This window comes from Felis catus, chromosome A1 (assembly GCF_018350175.1).
Source record: "Felis catus isolate Fca126 chromosome A1, F.catus_Fca126_mat1.0, whole genome shotgun sequence".
Taxonomy (NCBI): Eukaryota; Metazoa; Chordata; class Mammalia; order Carnivora; family Felidae; genus Felis; species Felis catus.
The window spans coordinates 160,241,449-160,256,566 of record NC_058368.1 but is presented as its reverse complement, the minus strand read 5'-3'; the positions used below and the strand labels follow the sequence as shown (position 1 = coordinate 160,256,566).

Sequence of the window (15,118 nt, the reverse complement as noted above, 5' to 3'; positions counted from 1 at the left end):
TTTTTTCAATGTATGAAATTTATTGTCAAATTGGTTTCCATACAACACCCAGTGCTCATCCCAAAAGGTGCCCTCCTCAGTACCCATCACCTACCCTACCCTCCCTCCCACCCCCCATCAATCCTCAGTTTGTTCTCAGTTTTTAAGAGTGTCTTATGCTTTGTGCCTCTCCCACTCTAACCTCTTTTGTTTTTTTCCTTCCCCTCCCCCATGGGTTTCTGTTAAGTTTCTCAGGATCCACATAAGAGTGAACACATATGGTACCTGTCTTTCTCTGTATGGCTTATTTCACTTAGCATAACACTCTCCAGTTCCATCCACGTTGACCCTATGACCCAGCAGTAGCACTGCTAGGAATTTACCCAAGGGATACAGGAGTACTGATGCATAGGGGCACTTAAACCCCAATGTTTATAGCAGCACTCTCAACAATAGCCAAATTATGTAAAGAGCCTAAATGTCCATCAACTGATGAATGGATAAAGAAATTGTGGTTTATATACACAATGGAGTACTACGTGGCAATGAGAAAGAATGAAATATGGCCCTTTGTAGCTTTTACCATTTTTAATGCTTAAATACATGAGAGACAAGAGCATTCAATGGCCAGATAAAAAGGGTCAGAGACAGAAAACAAATACAAATATAACTATATAGCAAGGTAGTCCTTTGTACATTTATAACCTAGTGTAATTTTATCAAAAAGAAGCATTTAACTATTCTATCATCTTCAAGATGATAAAGGCACCAGGTAAAATTCTGTCAAGTACATAATAAACTTATTATTTGTTTCTTATTCCTGGATCATAATTCTCTTAGTCTGCCTAAGAATAAGAACTCATCTACTTCTCTATAAAACATGAACATTTCAACAGACGTAAAGTAATTTAAAGATTGCATTAAGGAGATTGAAGACTTCTACTCAGATGATGGAGAACCCAAAAGTGTATTTATGCAAGCTTCAAATTCAAGGAAATTGCTGGTACATAAGATTATGTTTACACACCGAACATTCAAATTGGAATTCAACCTGAGCAGTCAATGGGAGATAAAATAAAATATTGGAAGATGAAAGAAGAGGACAAATTATCCCAAGTAAAATAAAAGATTGAAAAATCATAGATAGCCTCAAGGCATACCTTCAATTTTATAAAACTGATGCATGAAAAGTTCATACTGACCATTTGTCAGAGTTTTTAATCACAGAACCTGGCATCAAGTGCATTCTCAATGAACATTAGCTTTCTCCTCCTATCCACCCTCTCTCTTCCACCATTCCTTAACACTTAGTTCCTAGTACTGTCTGCTTCTGTTTTTGACTTGATTAAGACAACGGAAGCCCTTTTGTGAGCTCTTCATGTAAGGAGTCATCACAAGAGGACTTTGTTACCAGGTTCCCTCACACTCTCTTCCCAAAACTAACCAAGAACACATCTCCTATTCCTGCAGTTAATGCTCCCATGCATACACTAGATTTCACTTCTTTTATTATTTCCCAGGATTCCCCTTTCACAATAGCTCCTTCCATCATGGATATCCAGTATTTCCTCTTCCATGTATTTCCTCCCCCAACTCCTTCTAATTCTATTTAAATCTCTCCTTTTTAGAATTCTGTAGTTTCACCCTCATCCTGTTTCTATTCTTCTATTCAATGCCAGACCCATTAATACTGATTGCCTTCATACTGCTTCTAAATATTTTTGACTTTTTTCTCTACAGTTTCTTTTCTGAACTGATATTCATAAAACTATTACCTCAAATTCAACAATGATATTTCATAATCTATTCAACTTTTCTATAGTATTTAGCAAAAATCTGATGCTTTGAATCCCTTGGTTTTCAAGGCCCTCCTCTGTTTTTTCTTAGTGTTTCAGTTTTCTTTGCTATGATGTCAATTAAATGAATACACTCAAAATATTTAAAACAGTACATGAATATAAAAACTGCTTATTATGTTTTTATTTATTCAGTTCCCATGTCTGAAGCATCCTGTTTTCCATGTCAAGATCCAAAGTCTAGTATACTGTGTTTCTGCCCATCTTAGCATTCCAAAAGCAGTTTATTTATTCTCTCAGTGCCTGTAATTTCCAAATGCATGTCTAATCTTAACCTCTGATGCCTGCAGATCCTATTTCCAATTGCCCACCCGGGTCTTCCACCTGTGTGTCCCATCAAGCTATGGACACACATCATAGTCCATACTAAAACTCTTTTCCCCCAAACCAGCTGCTGTTAATCAATCGAACAGAGTTGAAATCTTGTCTTACTTTCTTGTTATCGACACCCCATATTCAGTGTGTAACCTAATTCTGACCCTTATTTCCAAATACCCAAGAGTTGTTCATTTCTCTCCATTTCTATAGTTCAAGGCTAAATCAGCCCATAGCTTAGCTACAGCAACAGTCTCATTACTCTTTTCAATTGTACTCCCTTACCCTCCAAGCCCTTCAACATATTTGTGTCAAACCATTATGTCTAAATCATGTCTGTCATGGTCATTCTTTATAGACACCATGACTCAGTCTCTACTTTGTATTTAATGTTTTCCATTTGCTGGATTCTGTACCTCTGCAACTTTTCCTCTTTCTATACCATGGCCTACATCCCCTACCTCACCCCCCACTTGCCTTCTTTCTTCTCTCCTCATCCATTTTTATAATGCCACTGTGTTATCCCCCTCACTTCTATTCACTCCTTCTCCCCTGACTTCTCATAGATTCTGCCCTTAATTCAAGACTCATTCCTAGTTTTTTTCATCAAGCTTTCCCAACTCTCATTGAATTTTGTTTCCTCCAAATCTCCCAGCACTTGTCCAAGTAAAAAATGGGGCAATTCTGCACAGTTTTTATCTTCCCTGATGCACATGATATTCCATCTTTAGCAATTCATCACTTGGTGTTAAGTACCGATCTTGCTTTATGGGCTTGTTTTAAAATACAGAAACCAAAGTGAAAAAAGATCAAAGGATAGTGGATCACATGTGAAAGAGGACTTATTAAAAATGAGTTTGGTGCTGTTTACTGATATGTTCAGCTTTTAATAATTCAACTAGCTGCACATTTACGTGTGATTTCCTTTTTATATTTTGACAAACAGTTAAAAATAAAGGGATTGGGAAAAAACTATGCAAAAACACTGAAGAAATTTTTATCTACTTCCCAGTATTATCTAGACTCAGTCCTGGGGGTAAATGTAGAAAAATAAGAATCCATTAGCATCAAAAGGAATGCTGGTAATAGAGTACAAAAACTCTACCAGTGTCTACCAGGAACTGACCTGGTGAGCAGAGATATTGCCTCTGAATAGCAGGCACTGATTACCACTTGGAACTATCCTTATGGTAGGGAAATATAATTCCTTCAGGCTGTATCTCGCCTTAAAGGAGATGTCCCTTAAATCCATCCACTTTCCTTTGCTCTGGCTGGTTCTATGTGTGCCAAAGCTATCTATTACTAACAAACTGGGTTTCCCCACATATATTGATGTGAAAAGAATGGCATGCTGAGAAGACACTTAGTACCCATTATAGATTGCACTAGATAGATCTTCCTTTATAAATAAGCTGGATTCTGGTTTACAAATCCATCTCTTCAAAGTCTGATTACTGTGAATCAATTCATCAACATGTGAACAACTTAAGAGTGCTGTTAACTAAGGAGAAAAAAAAAACCCTAGAACAGAGAGAGAGGGTAACATAGCAATATAGAAATCATTTAATTATTTCCCTATTCAAGTTCTGTTAGCAATACCAGAATGGAAATTAGAAACAAGGTATCTGCACAGATATTTGTGCTTACATTTATTTTACTATAAAATTACTAAGTTGAAATAGGCACAAGCTAAGGACTAATCTTGGTCTGACATACTATAAAATCCTGGCACTCAACTTTTTCAAATCCCACTAATTTTCCCCATGAATCATACACACTACTTCCTTATCATCTTACCAGGAAATGTAATCAGTAGTTGATCAAATGAGGGAGGATATGCGCTCATATGATCTCTGACTCTAATGGTAATTTCTACATTAACTCTCAACTCCTCTTTCAATTCTTACTTCAGGTCTACTTTTCAAAATTTTCTTTTTTTGTGATCAAATCATAACAAACCTTACAGGTAGTTTATTTTGGAACTGTCACAAATAATTGCCTAGGAAAGTGCCCTCCAAGTCCCTTCCCACCCACATAATGCCTTTATCTTTCTATTCACCTTATTGCTCCTATTTTTCATGTAATATAAAACAATAAGCATGCAAAAAAGCAAGAAAGTAAGAGTGGTAGTATTCAGGCCAGATCAAGCATAACCTTCTTAAAGATGGGATTTTTCATAGCAGTCAATGAGGAGATTTTGAAGGGTTCTAAGTAAAGTAGGAGCAGCACATTTAGGCTTGCAACTTCAACATCATGTCCAAGATGGATTTGAAGTAAAGGCAATTGCAAAAAGAAGATGACTATATTAACACATAAGATTTGAAACCCTAAGATAAAGAGGCAATAGTAGCAATTACTAGTATGCAAGGAAAATTGGAAAAAACAACACGTAAGGGTACAAGTTAGCAATCTTGATTAACTGTAAGAAAAAAGGAAGGCGATTTCAAGCATGTATTCTAAATTTTTCCCTGGAGTACTCAAGTACACAGTAAGAGAAAATTCAGGAGGAGAAGTCAATGTAGGAAGGAAGATAATGAGGTCACTCTGAATATAAGAACGAGGCATCAAAAGTATATTCTGGGGAGATCTCCAATAGGCAATGGAATATAATATTGTGAGGCTATGAGGCATGGTCTGAACTAGGCTTAGGAGTTTGGAAATAGTATATAAATAAAATCTAAAAATATTAGAATGAAATTATGTAAAACCAGTGTGAAATACAGATAAAAAAGCAAAAGAACCAAGACCCAACGTGAAGGGTAGACAAGGAAATATGAGCCCACCTGGAATTCAGATGGAGTAAACAAAGATGAAGGAGAAGAGAAATGCAGGGCAGCTAAATCTAGTCTTCACAGTAGGGAAGTAGTAATCCATGATGCCAAGTTCAGAACAAATGCCAAAATTTTCAAGCAATTATTGGTTAGAGAGAGTGAGTCATTTGCTGATTAAAATGTGTTGAAAGTTTAAAGACTTTAAATAACAGACAACTGCACACTAGTTAATTGACAAACTGAACCAGTAGAGAGAAGACACCACAAATATTTAAGACATGAGACATTAAATTTAGAGGGTTTTTTAAATGCAAAATTTTGATTATGTGTTTAAATTAACAGAAAGTAATTAATGAATAAAAGGTAGAGATATCAGAGAAAGCAGATAACGGATAGTAGAGATATAGAAAAGGGAGATGGCTGATGGTGTGATGTCATGAGAAGGCAATATGGAAGTGTCAGTAACATAAAAGGAAGCACACAACTCTAGAGAGGAGGAGAACTTGGTAAATAGTTACTAGTGAAGACAGTATCTTCAGTAATTCTGATCACACACACATATGTATGTATGTGGACGGATAGATAGATAGAAAGACAAACACAGTTTTACTTTCCAGATGTCCATTCTCCCTTTCATCTGGAAGTAGCATATATAGGGACATTTTGCTTTGAGGGACCACTCTTGCCTAGACCTCAGTCTTTATGGTTGGGGTATAGCTTAAGCCAACCCCCCTCCCCAACCCTCCACATTAACAGACGTCTCTTGGTCAGCACATTTTTCTAGCCAAAATAACATTCAGGGAAGTCATATAACCCACATAAGGGTTTCTGCTGTTGACGAAGCTGGCCACTGTGATTCAAGATTGGAATTGTTAAGGCCCACCTTACCACCACGGAGGAAATATACGTAAGACCAATTCAGGGACCAGAGGGAGTAACCATATAATTCATCATCTAAAGTAAGACACTTTCATCTGGGACAAACACTAAATAGGCTTTCAGGAAAACTACATAGATCTGGACTGTCCCAGACAAACCAGAACCTACAGTCACTTGACCAAGAGATAGGGATAAGTAGAATCTTATCAATTGAGCATCTGGACACATACTTTTAGGTTATGCATCAAACTATTATCAATTTTGATGAATGCAATTAGAGTAGGGTTTATCTCTCTTAAAATTTAACAGAAATGCAGAGAAATGCTTTGGTAAAAAAAAAAAAAATCTGTTGTCCAGGGTCCTCTCAAATGAAGCAATAGTTCCCACAAGGTTGGGATCTAGAAGAGGGAAAGGAAAACCACTGGATTCACAGGAAGCCTATGGTAATGTCAATTTAAGGGTTTCTGATAATTTAATGTTAGCATAATTTCTCATGCTTAGAAAATATATGCATGACATATAGTCATTACGGATATTAACAAATTCTCCTAGAGTGTAACCTACCAAATCAATCCAGTTATTAATAAAACTCTTTACCTGTGTCTTCTAGATTAAGACATTTAAGACAAAGAAAACACATAGATCAACATCATTTGAGAGCTTTTCTTCATAATATCAGTGATCAAGAGTGTGAATCACAATATAGAACCTTGGCAACTGCTTCCACTGGTTTAAGTCATTCAATTACTTAAACCTCAGTTATTTGGTTTTCCTTTTGTAGCATGTTACATAACATCTACCTATTATCATTATCATCCAACTCTAATTTGGATTCTGATGTTAGGATAGAGCTATGAGGTGATAAAGGAAAGGGCAGAATCATTGAATGACTCCTCTGGTTGGGTCTCTATCAAGGCATCTGTACTCTGATGGGATGGTGACAGTCCTGGGCAGGCAGCCATGGGAATGCAAATAAAGGATCTCTGGGTCAGGTGAAAAAAAAACAGAGGAGAGTCGGCAGGTCTGGTTTTACAACCAGATACTACACATAGAGCTACATAACCCTGGATGGGTCAAATCAACTCTATGGGCCTCAGTTCTCTTTCTTTACAATGGCAGTTTTCAATAGTACCTAACATGGCACTGCTGAAATAAAATGGATTTCATGTGCAGACACTTGAAAGCAGTTTCAGTGTAATGGGTGGTGGGGGTGAGGCAAGCTGTGAGGTATAAAGAGTTCATTAAATATATAGTAAGACATGGAGTGAACAGCAACTTTGAGGGCTGGCAGCAAATGAAAACAGAGTGAAAGCTACAGAAAACACCAGAGGCAAGAGAAGGTTTTTCAGAGATTAAAGAGGGGGCCCTGCCCTTAAATGTTTCTGATGGCTTCTCAGGGCCTTCTTCATTCTGGCACACTCTTTTCTCTACCATCTGCTATCAGTCTATTAGGCCACCTTATCACCACTGCCTCCAGCATTAGTCTTGAGCCCCCTGAAATTACATCTTACTGCCATTGTAACTCTTTCCTCCAATAATGGGCACCTAACATTTCTTGACAGCATTTTTCCCATCTGGAATGCTTTGTTGTCTTGAGTCCCAGAATTTGGATAAACCCTACCATTTCTTCAGGATCCTCTGTAATTTAGGTCTTACATTATGCTGTTTCTGATACAGTCTAGAGGAAGCATTCAATGAGTGTTAGGTGCGATAACCATTACGTTGATAAAAATTCCAAAGTACTCAACTAATCTAACCACAATAGTGTATATGTGAATACACATGTGTAGCTATATATATAATATTTATAAAATGGCTGGACAATAAATGTTTTGCTTCATTGTTGGCCTGTATATTTATTTTCACTCCTTTGTGATAAGGGATGGTGCCATACACTTTTTATATCCCTTCATTTGCTATCTTAATGTATAAAAGAAGCCACCAATGAATAATTAATGATGTATTTAACTTTAGATTAAGCTTTAGATGAATTGAGCTTTATATCCTCAAATTATGACTGTTTCTGTTCTGTCATATGATTTTTTTCTATTTGCTTCTTTCCAAGGTAACTCAGATATCGTGTATTTCATTGAATTTAAGACAACATCAATTTTAAGATACGCTGGCATTTTATGCAATTCTAGACTGCCAATTATACCATAACATGCTATCATATATAGGATGCATTCCAATTCCAAATATATTAAAGTGGGGGAAAAAAGGGAAAAAAGTGCCTCTTAGAATAGATACTATATGACAGTTAATCTAGGGAACATTGTTAGCAAACAATGAGAATTTATTAGTTGTTGATTATTGGTAAAGTCTTTATAGGGTTCTTCCATGTGTATTTTAGTGGGCAAATTATTTTAAAGGACTTTAACTTTGTATCAATATTTTAAGTATACCAAGATAATCTGTAAAGAAATGCTATTAAAAACCAAATTAATATGGCTGAAACATGTTTACTGAGCAAGTCATTAAGTGTTCATTAGTCACAATTAGAGTAAACCTCTCCATTACTTTTTAAAATTACAATTCTGGTCTATTATCTAGAAAAATTCTTCTTCGTTTGCTTTGTTTTTTAGAGACACTTGCTAAACTTCCACATCATTTGTCCCTAATGAAATTTCATCTATTTTCTGTCCTAAATGAAATTTAAAATGAACTAAAAACGTTAGTGACTTATCTCCCGTAACAGAAAGACTAGACACACACTGCATCCATAGAGAAGCCTACATAGGACAACACTAAGGGGGAAGACTCTTAAAATCACAAACCACTGTACGTAACATTGCTCATGGACATGGGAACTCTGTAAGACAAATATGACCCTGACCGTTATAAGCCTTATTTCCCACTAAGGAAATGATATTTTAACAAATTATGAAACAAATGAACACTGGAAGATTCAGCCCAACTAATTGACTGAACTTACTGAACTCTCTCTGGAGTTCTCAACCAGACGTTAAAAGCACCCGTATGGCCTGATCATTATCTGTGATCCAGAAAAGCAAGTGTGCAGAGACTCAAGAGAATGAGTTTGTCTGATTGGATGACCTGACTGCCTTTTGGGGTAACATTTCTTTCAATTGCTAGACAAAGCCTTTTGCCAATCCGTTGGAAGTTTTCCTACAAATTATCTAAGATGCAAATTCTCAAAAGGTTCGTATTGACCCAAGAATCAATAAAAAGCCTCTGTAACTTCAAGACAAAATTTAATCCCTAAACTATCCTTTTATATTTTTCCTTTTCTTTTCTTTTAATTTTTTAATGTTTATTTATTTATTTTGAGATAGTGTGCACAAGAGAGAGTGAGTGTGGCAGGGGCAGAGACAGAGGGGAAATAGAATCCCAAGCAGGCTCTGTGCTGTCAATGCAGAGCCAATATGGGGCTCGATCTCATGAACCGTGAGAACCTGAGCCGAAATCAAGAGTTCAACCCTTCTCTGACTAAGCCACACAGGCATCCCCATATTTTTTCCTTTTCAGTAAGCAGCATTTTAAGTTTTCCTGAATGATTCAACTTATTAAACTACATCAGATTCTTTCCCAAGCATAAAATTGTAAAACATCAGAAACTATCTGCAGGAGTGAGGCTTCCTTTCTCGTGGGATTCTGACATTTCCATAATAGTTTAAATAAATGCCATTTGATTGTTGAGGACCTGACTTTATGTTTACCAGATGTAATTTTGTCCTCAATACTGAAGGAAAAATCAACCAAATCAAACTTTTCATCTGTTTTGTCAGCTACTGTTCTTCTACAAATTCAGACAAACAGTAGACCTGTGAGCATGTCGTTGCTCCAATCCAGCCGACCAACCAAATATTTTCGAAGCTATTCTGGATTTTTTAAAACAGTACACATGGCACAAAATCTTTGAATCTGGTAAAGATGAACAAACTATGACCTGCAAACTAAGTCAGGCCTGCTGCCTATTTTTGTACAGTCTGTTAAGAAAGATTTTTATGTGTTGAAATGATCACATTTTAAATTGTTATACAAATAGCTATATAATATCCTTAATTTGCCAATTGACCCAGAAACACTTAGTACAAGTTTGCTGAGCCTTGCTACAAAACTTCTATGTTTTTATTAGCAATCTTTCCTAGGACTCATGACTTCATTCCTGGAGGATACTGCTGCTAGATTCAGGCAAGATACCTGTACTACTAGCTACATAGCCACATCTACTGTTTCCAGAATCCCTGCAAAATGTCACTGGCCCTCTAACTGGGAATATCTATACCTATCTTGTATAGATGCCCCTGATCCCAATATAATAAAAAGTTACAGATTGGTCCCTGGACTTCGTAACTTTCAAATTCTCAATTCAAAGATTGAGTCACATCTCAGTTATCCTGGGGGGTTAGATTTTGTAAAGATTCTGTATAGGCCAGTCATTCTATTTGTTCAACTACAGAAAGAGGGTTCACAGATAAGATCTGTGTAGCAAATAAAGATAGGAGACAGAGGAGTATCAAGACATCCAAGCATCTGTCTCTGGGTATGGTTGTTACAACCAAACTTTGCTATTCCTTTATCTTACTAGCAATTGGAACAATTTTTTTTTATCTAGTTTTTATAAAACAGTGAACACTTTATGAGCTTTGGTTTACTTCCTTGACAGATATGCTTTTATAAGAGTGCAAGGCTTAAGTCTTAAATTATCAGGTGAAAAGGAGTGCTGCCACTCAAATAGCACTACAACTATCTGGGATATGGACAGCAGAATTGTGCTAGATGCCTAGTCAGCTCTTAAAAAACACAGTTTCCCAATGATCTTCAGCTAGGTCCACATTTCCAAAAGCCATACCGAAGAGGTGAGCAGAGCCAATTTTGGGGATCCACACTAATACCAGAACATTAAAAAATAAAACCAAGTTATAGAACTCCAGTTTTAAAAAAAACCAACAACTTCCCAACACTTATGTCCTAATAGTTTATATATTTAACAGACACAATCATGTTTGTAATTCAAATATACTCATTTAGGGACAGTAATATAAAAGGTGAAGCATTATTTTTAAAAATTTATGTAATAATGAAGCCTAAAATGGTATCATTTGGAAAATCTGTTAGGTCTGTTTTATATGCATAATTAAAGAATTGACCTTCAAAAAACCCCAAATAGAATACATTAATTCTCCCTAAAAAGTAACATCATTTTGAAAATACTTGATGAGTATCTTTAACTGCTTTCATGCCTTTGGAAAACAGTGTACCATATATACAAAGTAAAGATATTGAATTGATTTTAATTGCCATCCATGAGGTAATCTCAACTTTACTCATGTGAACTAGCCAACATGAGGGCAAGCATAAGGAAATAAAACAAGATTTAAGTTAAACAAGAAGTTTAATTTGACAACTGGCTCAAAGGTCACTGACTACATCACTATATGCTCATTTAATCAACCCTCAATTTCAGTATATGTGGAACTGGTAATATTAAATCTTTCCCAAGTGTTTATACACCTAAATGGATTTTTTGTTGTGTTTTTGTTTTATTATTATTATTATTATTACCCATGTCTATAAAACAGAATGGAGAGGAGATCATTCAGGAGACAAGTTGCTCATATGGGCAAGTAAACTGTAAGGGACCTTGTCAAACTTTAACCACTGTTTACTGTTGAATTGTCAATGACAGTGGTGCCTCATTTGGTATTACACTTCACGGAATGTGTCCCTGCCTTTTGATAAGTGCAAAAGTGGTCATTAACCACAAAGAAACAATCAACTCGCCAACAGAGTGCTGTTCTGAATCTTAACAGAGAAGAATTAAAATAAACATTCAAGTGGAAAATATCACAAGATAGAAGGCAGAGTGCCACCTTCTGTTCTCCACAGGAATGCTAGATCTATTTACCAAAAAAATATATAAAGAAAGAAAAGAAGTCTGTGCTCTAGTAGGGATCATAATGGAGTTAACTAAAACGCTCCAAGAAAAAAAGATTTCTGCTTTAGAAAAATCATTGCCAATTTCTGAAAAATGCTTCATTCATAACAAAAAAATGAAAGTTCAGGGTCTCTTACAGAAGTAGCACGATTCCATATAACCTCATTTTTCTGTCAAATAATACGACAATACCCTCCTTTGAAGATCAGACAGTGTAAGACACCATAGAAATTGTCTTTGCAACACCACTACGTCATAGGTAAAATCCCTCATGGTTATGATTCCACTTCCTTAACATAACTGCTTTTTTATTTATATGTATTTTTTAACATACAATAAGGCAGGTGTATTTACCATTATCCCATATAACCTGGAAGAGGAAATAGTGTTTTACAGTCATTTTAATGAACTGATAAACAAAACACTCTTTACATAGAAAAACACTGTTAAATACAGCTTCTTTAAACTGTAATCATCCAGGTCATCATTGGAGTTAAAAAAAGAGCTTTATAAATAATTAGGTTGTGCTTTTTGAAATAAAACTTTCCATTTGTGATACATGTGATATAATTATATTTAGCACTGAGAATACAGTATGTGTTTATATCACTTGCATTTAATTACCTATATTCCCCCTTTTGCTGTGTGCTACTGCCTAGAAACAAGACACCCTATTTTACAGTTTCATTGAATATGATTCTATCTGGGTCTGTACTCAAATATCATGACTACCTATGGCCAAAATATCCACTGGCCATTGTGTATGCTCAGCTCTGTTGAGGTACAATGCTCAAAATAAGAACTATCTGCCTGTTTACTTGAAGCAGGGGATACTGAAATGCACTGCAGGTCAGAGAATATCAAAAACATTTTTAACTCACCATTTTATTTCTTTCTATTTACCATTGCCAAATGTGTATTTCTTTGTGAACAAAGGATCATTCTAGCTAGTCTTTCTAAAGGGAGCATTAAGGAAAAGAGATATTGGAGGATTAGAAGGTATTACAAATTCCAAAGCAAGTTTTAATTCATTTGTAGTTGCCCTGCCTCTTACAGACGCAGCTATCTCCATTCTCTTTGTGCAAAAGAATCCTTACATCAAACATATTAAGATATCCTCCTTAACCAACCAAATCATCATTTTAGGTTTTGCAAAATGTCACTTCAACATAATCTCCAGATTGTCAGTCTGGTTTTATGACAGCAGAAAGAATGAGTCAATTCAAGTGCATAAAAAAATATTTAAAATAATTTCCATAGCTACAGTACAGATATTATCTTCATATAACAATCCTGGCTTCATTTAAACATAGAATTTACCTCCCAACCCTTTCCCCCTAACCCACCCATGAAAATAAAAGTAAAATATCATTAAAAAGAAAAAAAAAGCCATAAGGGATTTTAAGATAGACAACTAAAAAGACTTAAGAAAGGTCAACAACAAAGTAAACAGCAATTTGGAGACTAAAAGGAGGATGGACATGGAAAAAATCCCAAAGACCCACCAATCACAAAATAAAAGTAAACTGCAGTCTAAGCAAAGCCGTGGCACACTCTCACAGAAATGAAACGGACGAAATGCACCCTCTTATAACAACATGGATATATCTAATGATCATAATATTTGGCAAAGTAGTAAGACCCACACAATTATGTATAATCACTATCTGCTGATAGCAACTTCAAAAAGTGGGAAAAACTGAAATATATTTAGAAAAGCATTCATAGGCAGTAAAAACACAAATAAAACAGAATAATTAACAAATATATCCAGAGAATGATTGTCTTTAGAGGAGAAAGTAGTAAAATCAAAAAGGGATATACAGAGACTGCCTTGGAGCCAGCAATGTACTATTTATTGACCCAAGTGGTGGTTATACTATTATCACTTTAAAATATCTGTTGTAAGACACACTTGCTATTGTTTTCTGTAGGTGTGTTGTATCATTATTTAAGGGCTAAAAGCAAAGGAGACAAACAACAATAAATACAAAAGACCAATGCAGACTGAAACAATGGATTCAAAATATACACAAAAAAATACATCTTTCTTTCAACATAGAATTCTATATCCAGCTAAGTATCCATCAAATATGAAAACAGCACGAAGACATTTCACACACTACAGGCCTCAAAAAAGTACTTCCCATTTGCCCTTTCTTAGGAAGCTACCGGTATTTCAAAACCTAGCAAACACAAATTGCTGCAATGCTACAGGGAAAATTAGCATTTGTCCAAGATACAGTTCACCTGAGAAACGTATAAAATGGACCTAAAAATATAAACACTTAATTTAAATATAACCAATATTGTGATGTATCCCTACTGAAAACACTGAGCCAGGAAAAGGAAAGAAAATTAAATTCTTATGTTTCATAGTATGAAATTCACAGATAACATCTGTTTTGATTTCCGACTGCTATTGAAACAAATTACTACAAATTCAGCAGCTTAAAAAACATTAATTTGCTAACTTACAGTTCTGGAGCTCACAAGTCCAAAATGGGTTTCACTGTGCTAAAACCAAGGTGTGCAGCTGGTCAGTGCTTTTTCCCTGGAGATTCTAGGGAAAAATCAGTTTCCTTGCATTTCCCAGTTTCTAGACTTGGCCTCAATCCTCCAGCCTCAAAGCCAGCACCAGCCATTTATCTTTCTCACACCACACCACTCTAACACAGAACCTTCGGGACCCTCTTCCACATTTAAAGGAAACTGATTACATTAGGCCCACCCAGATTTACCTCCTTTTCTTAAGGCCAGCTGATTAGCACCTGTAATTCCATTCATTACCTTACCTGTCCCTTGCCACTCACAACATATTCATGATTTCTGGAGACTAGGATGTAGACATATTTGGGGGCCGTTACTCTGCCAATCACAATACATAAAACTGAAAACCAAGCAAGTTCTTTTAAAAGAGGCAAATGTCAAAAGGACTAGCTAAGAGAGCTGAAAATGGTTGCACCTGCAGAGAAAAACCTGGGAGTGGTGAGGGAAAGAGCAAGGGACTACTGTATTTCATCATTTGCCTTGTAAAACTATTTGATTTTCTAAATTATGTACAGAAATCATTTTCCTAAGATAGAAAATGAAATATTTGTAGTTCTGTTGCTCTTTCCTTCTGTTATATTTTTAAATGATTATTTATTTGTTTAGAGAGAGAGGAGGGGCAGAGAGTGAATGAGAGAGAAAAATCCAAGTAGGCTCTGCTCTGGCAGTGCAGAGCCCAATGAAAAAGAAGATCATGACCTGAGCTGAAATCAATAGTCAGAGGCTTAACTGACTGAGCCACCCAGGTGCTCCTTTCCTTCTGTTGTTAGTACCCATCAGAGGCATCCACCAAATAGACTTCTGGAGCCATTATCACAAGCAAGTCTCAAATGTGGTGACTTTGATTTGCAAGATGCATGTTTTGG

The 15,118-nt window shown here is 35.9% G+C and overlaps 1 long non-coding RNA gene across 1 annotated transcript in view; it reads right to left on the bottom strand.

The window, feature by feature from the left end:
* LOC123379201 overlaps window positions 1-14,763 on the bottom strand; it is a 108,227-nt gene extending 93,464 nt beyond the window's left edge. Inside the window, exon 1 of the long non-coding RNA XR_006583405.1 lies at window positions 14,181-14,763. This is a non-coding gene — a long non-coding RNA (uncharacterized LOC123379201). The remainder of the gene's footprint in view (window positions 1-14,180) is intronic.
* Window positions 14,764-15,118: the final 355 nt, after the last annotated feature.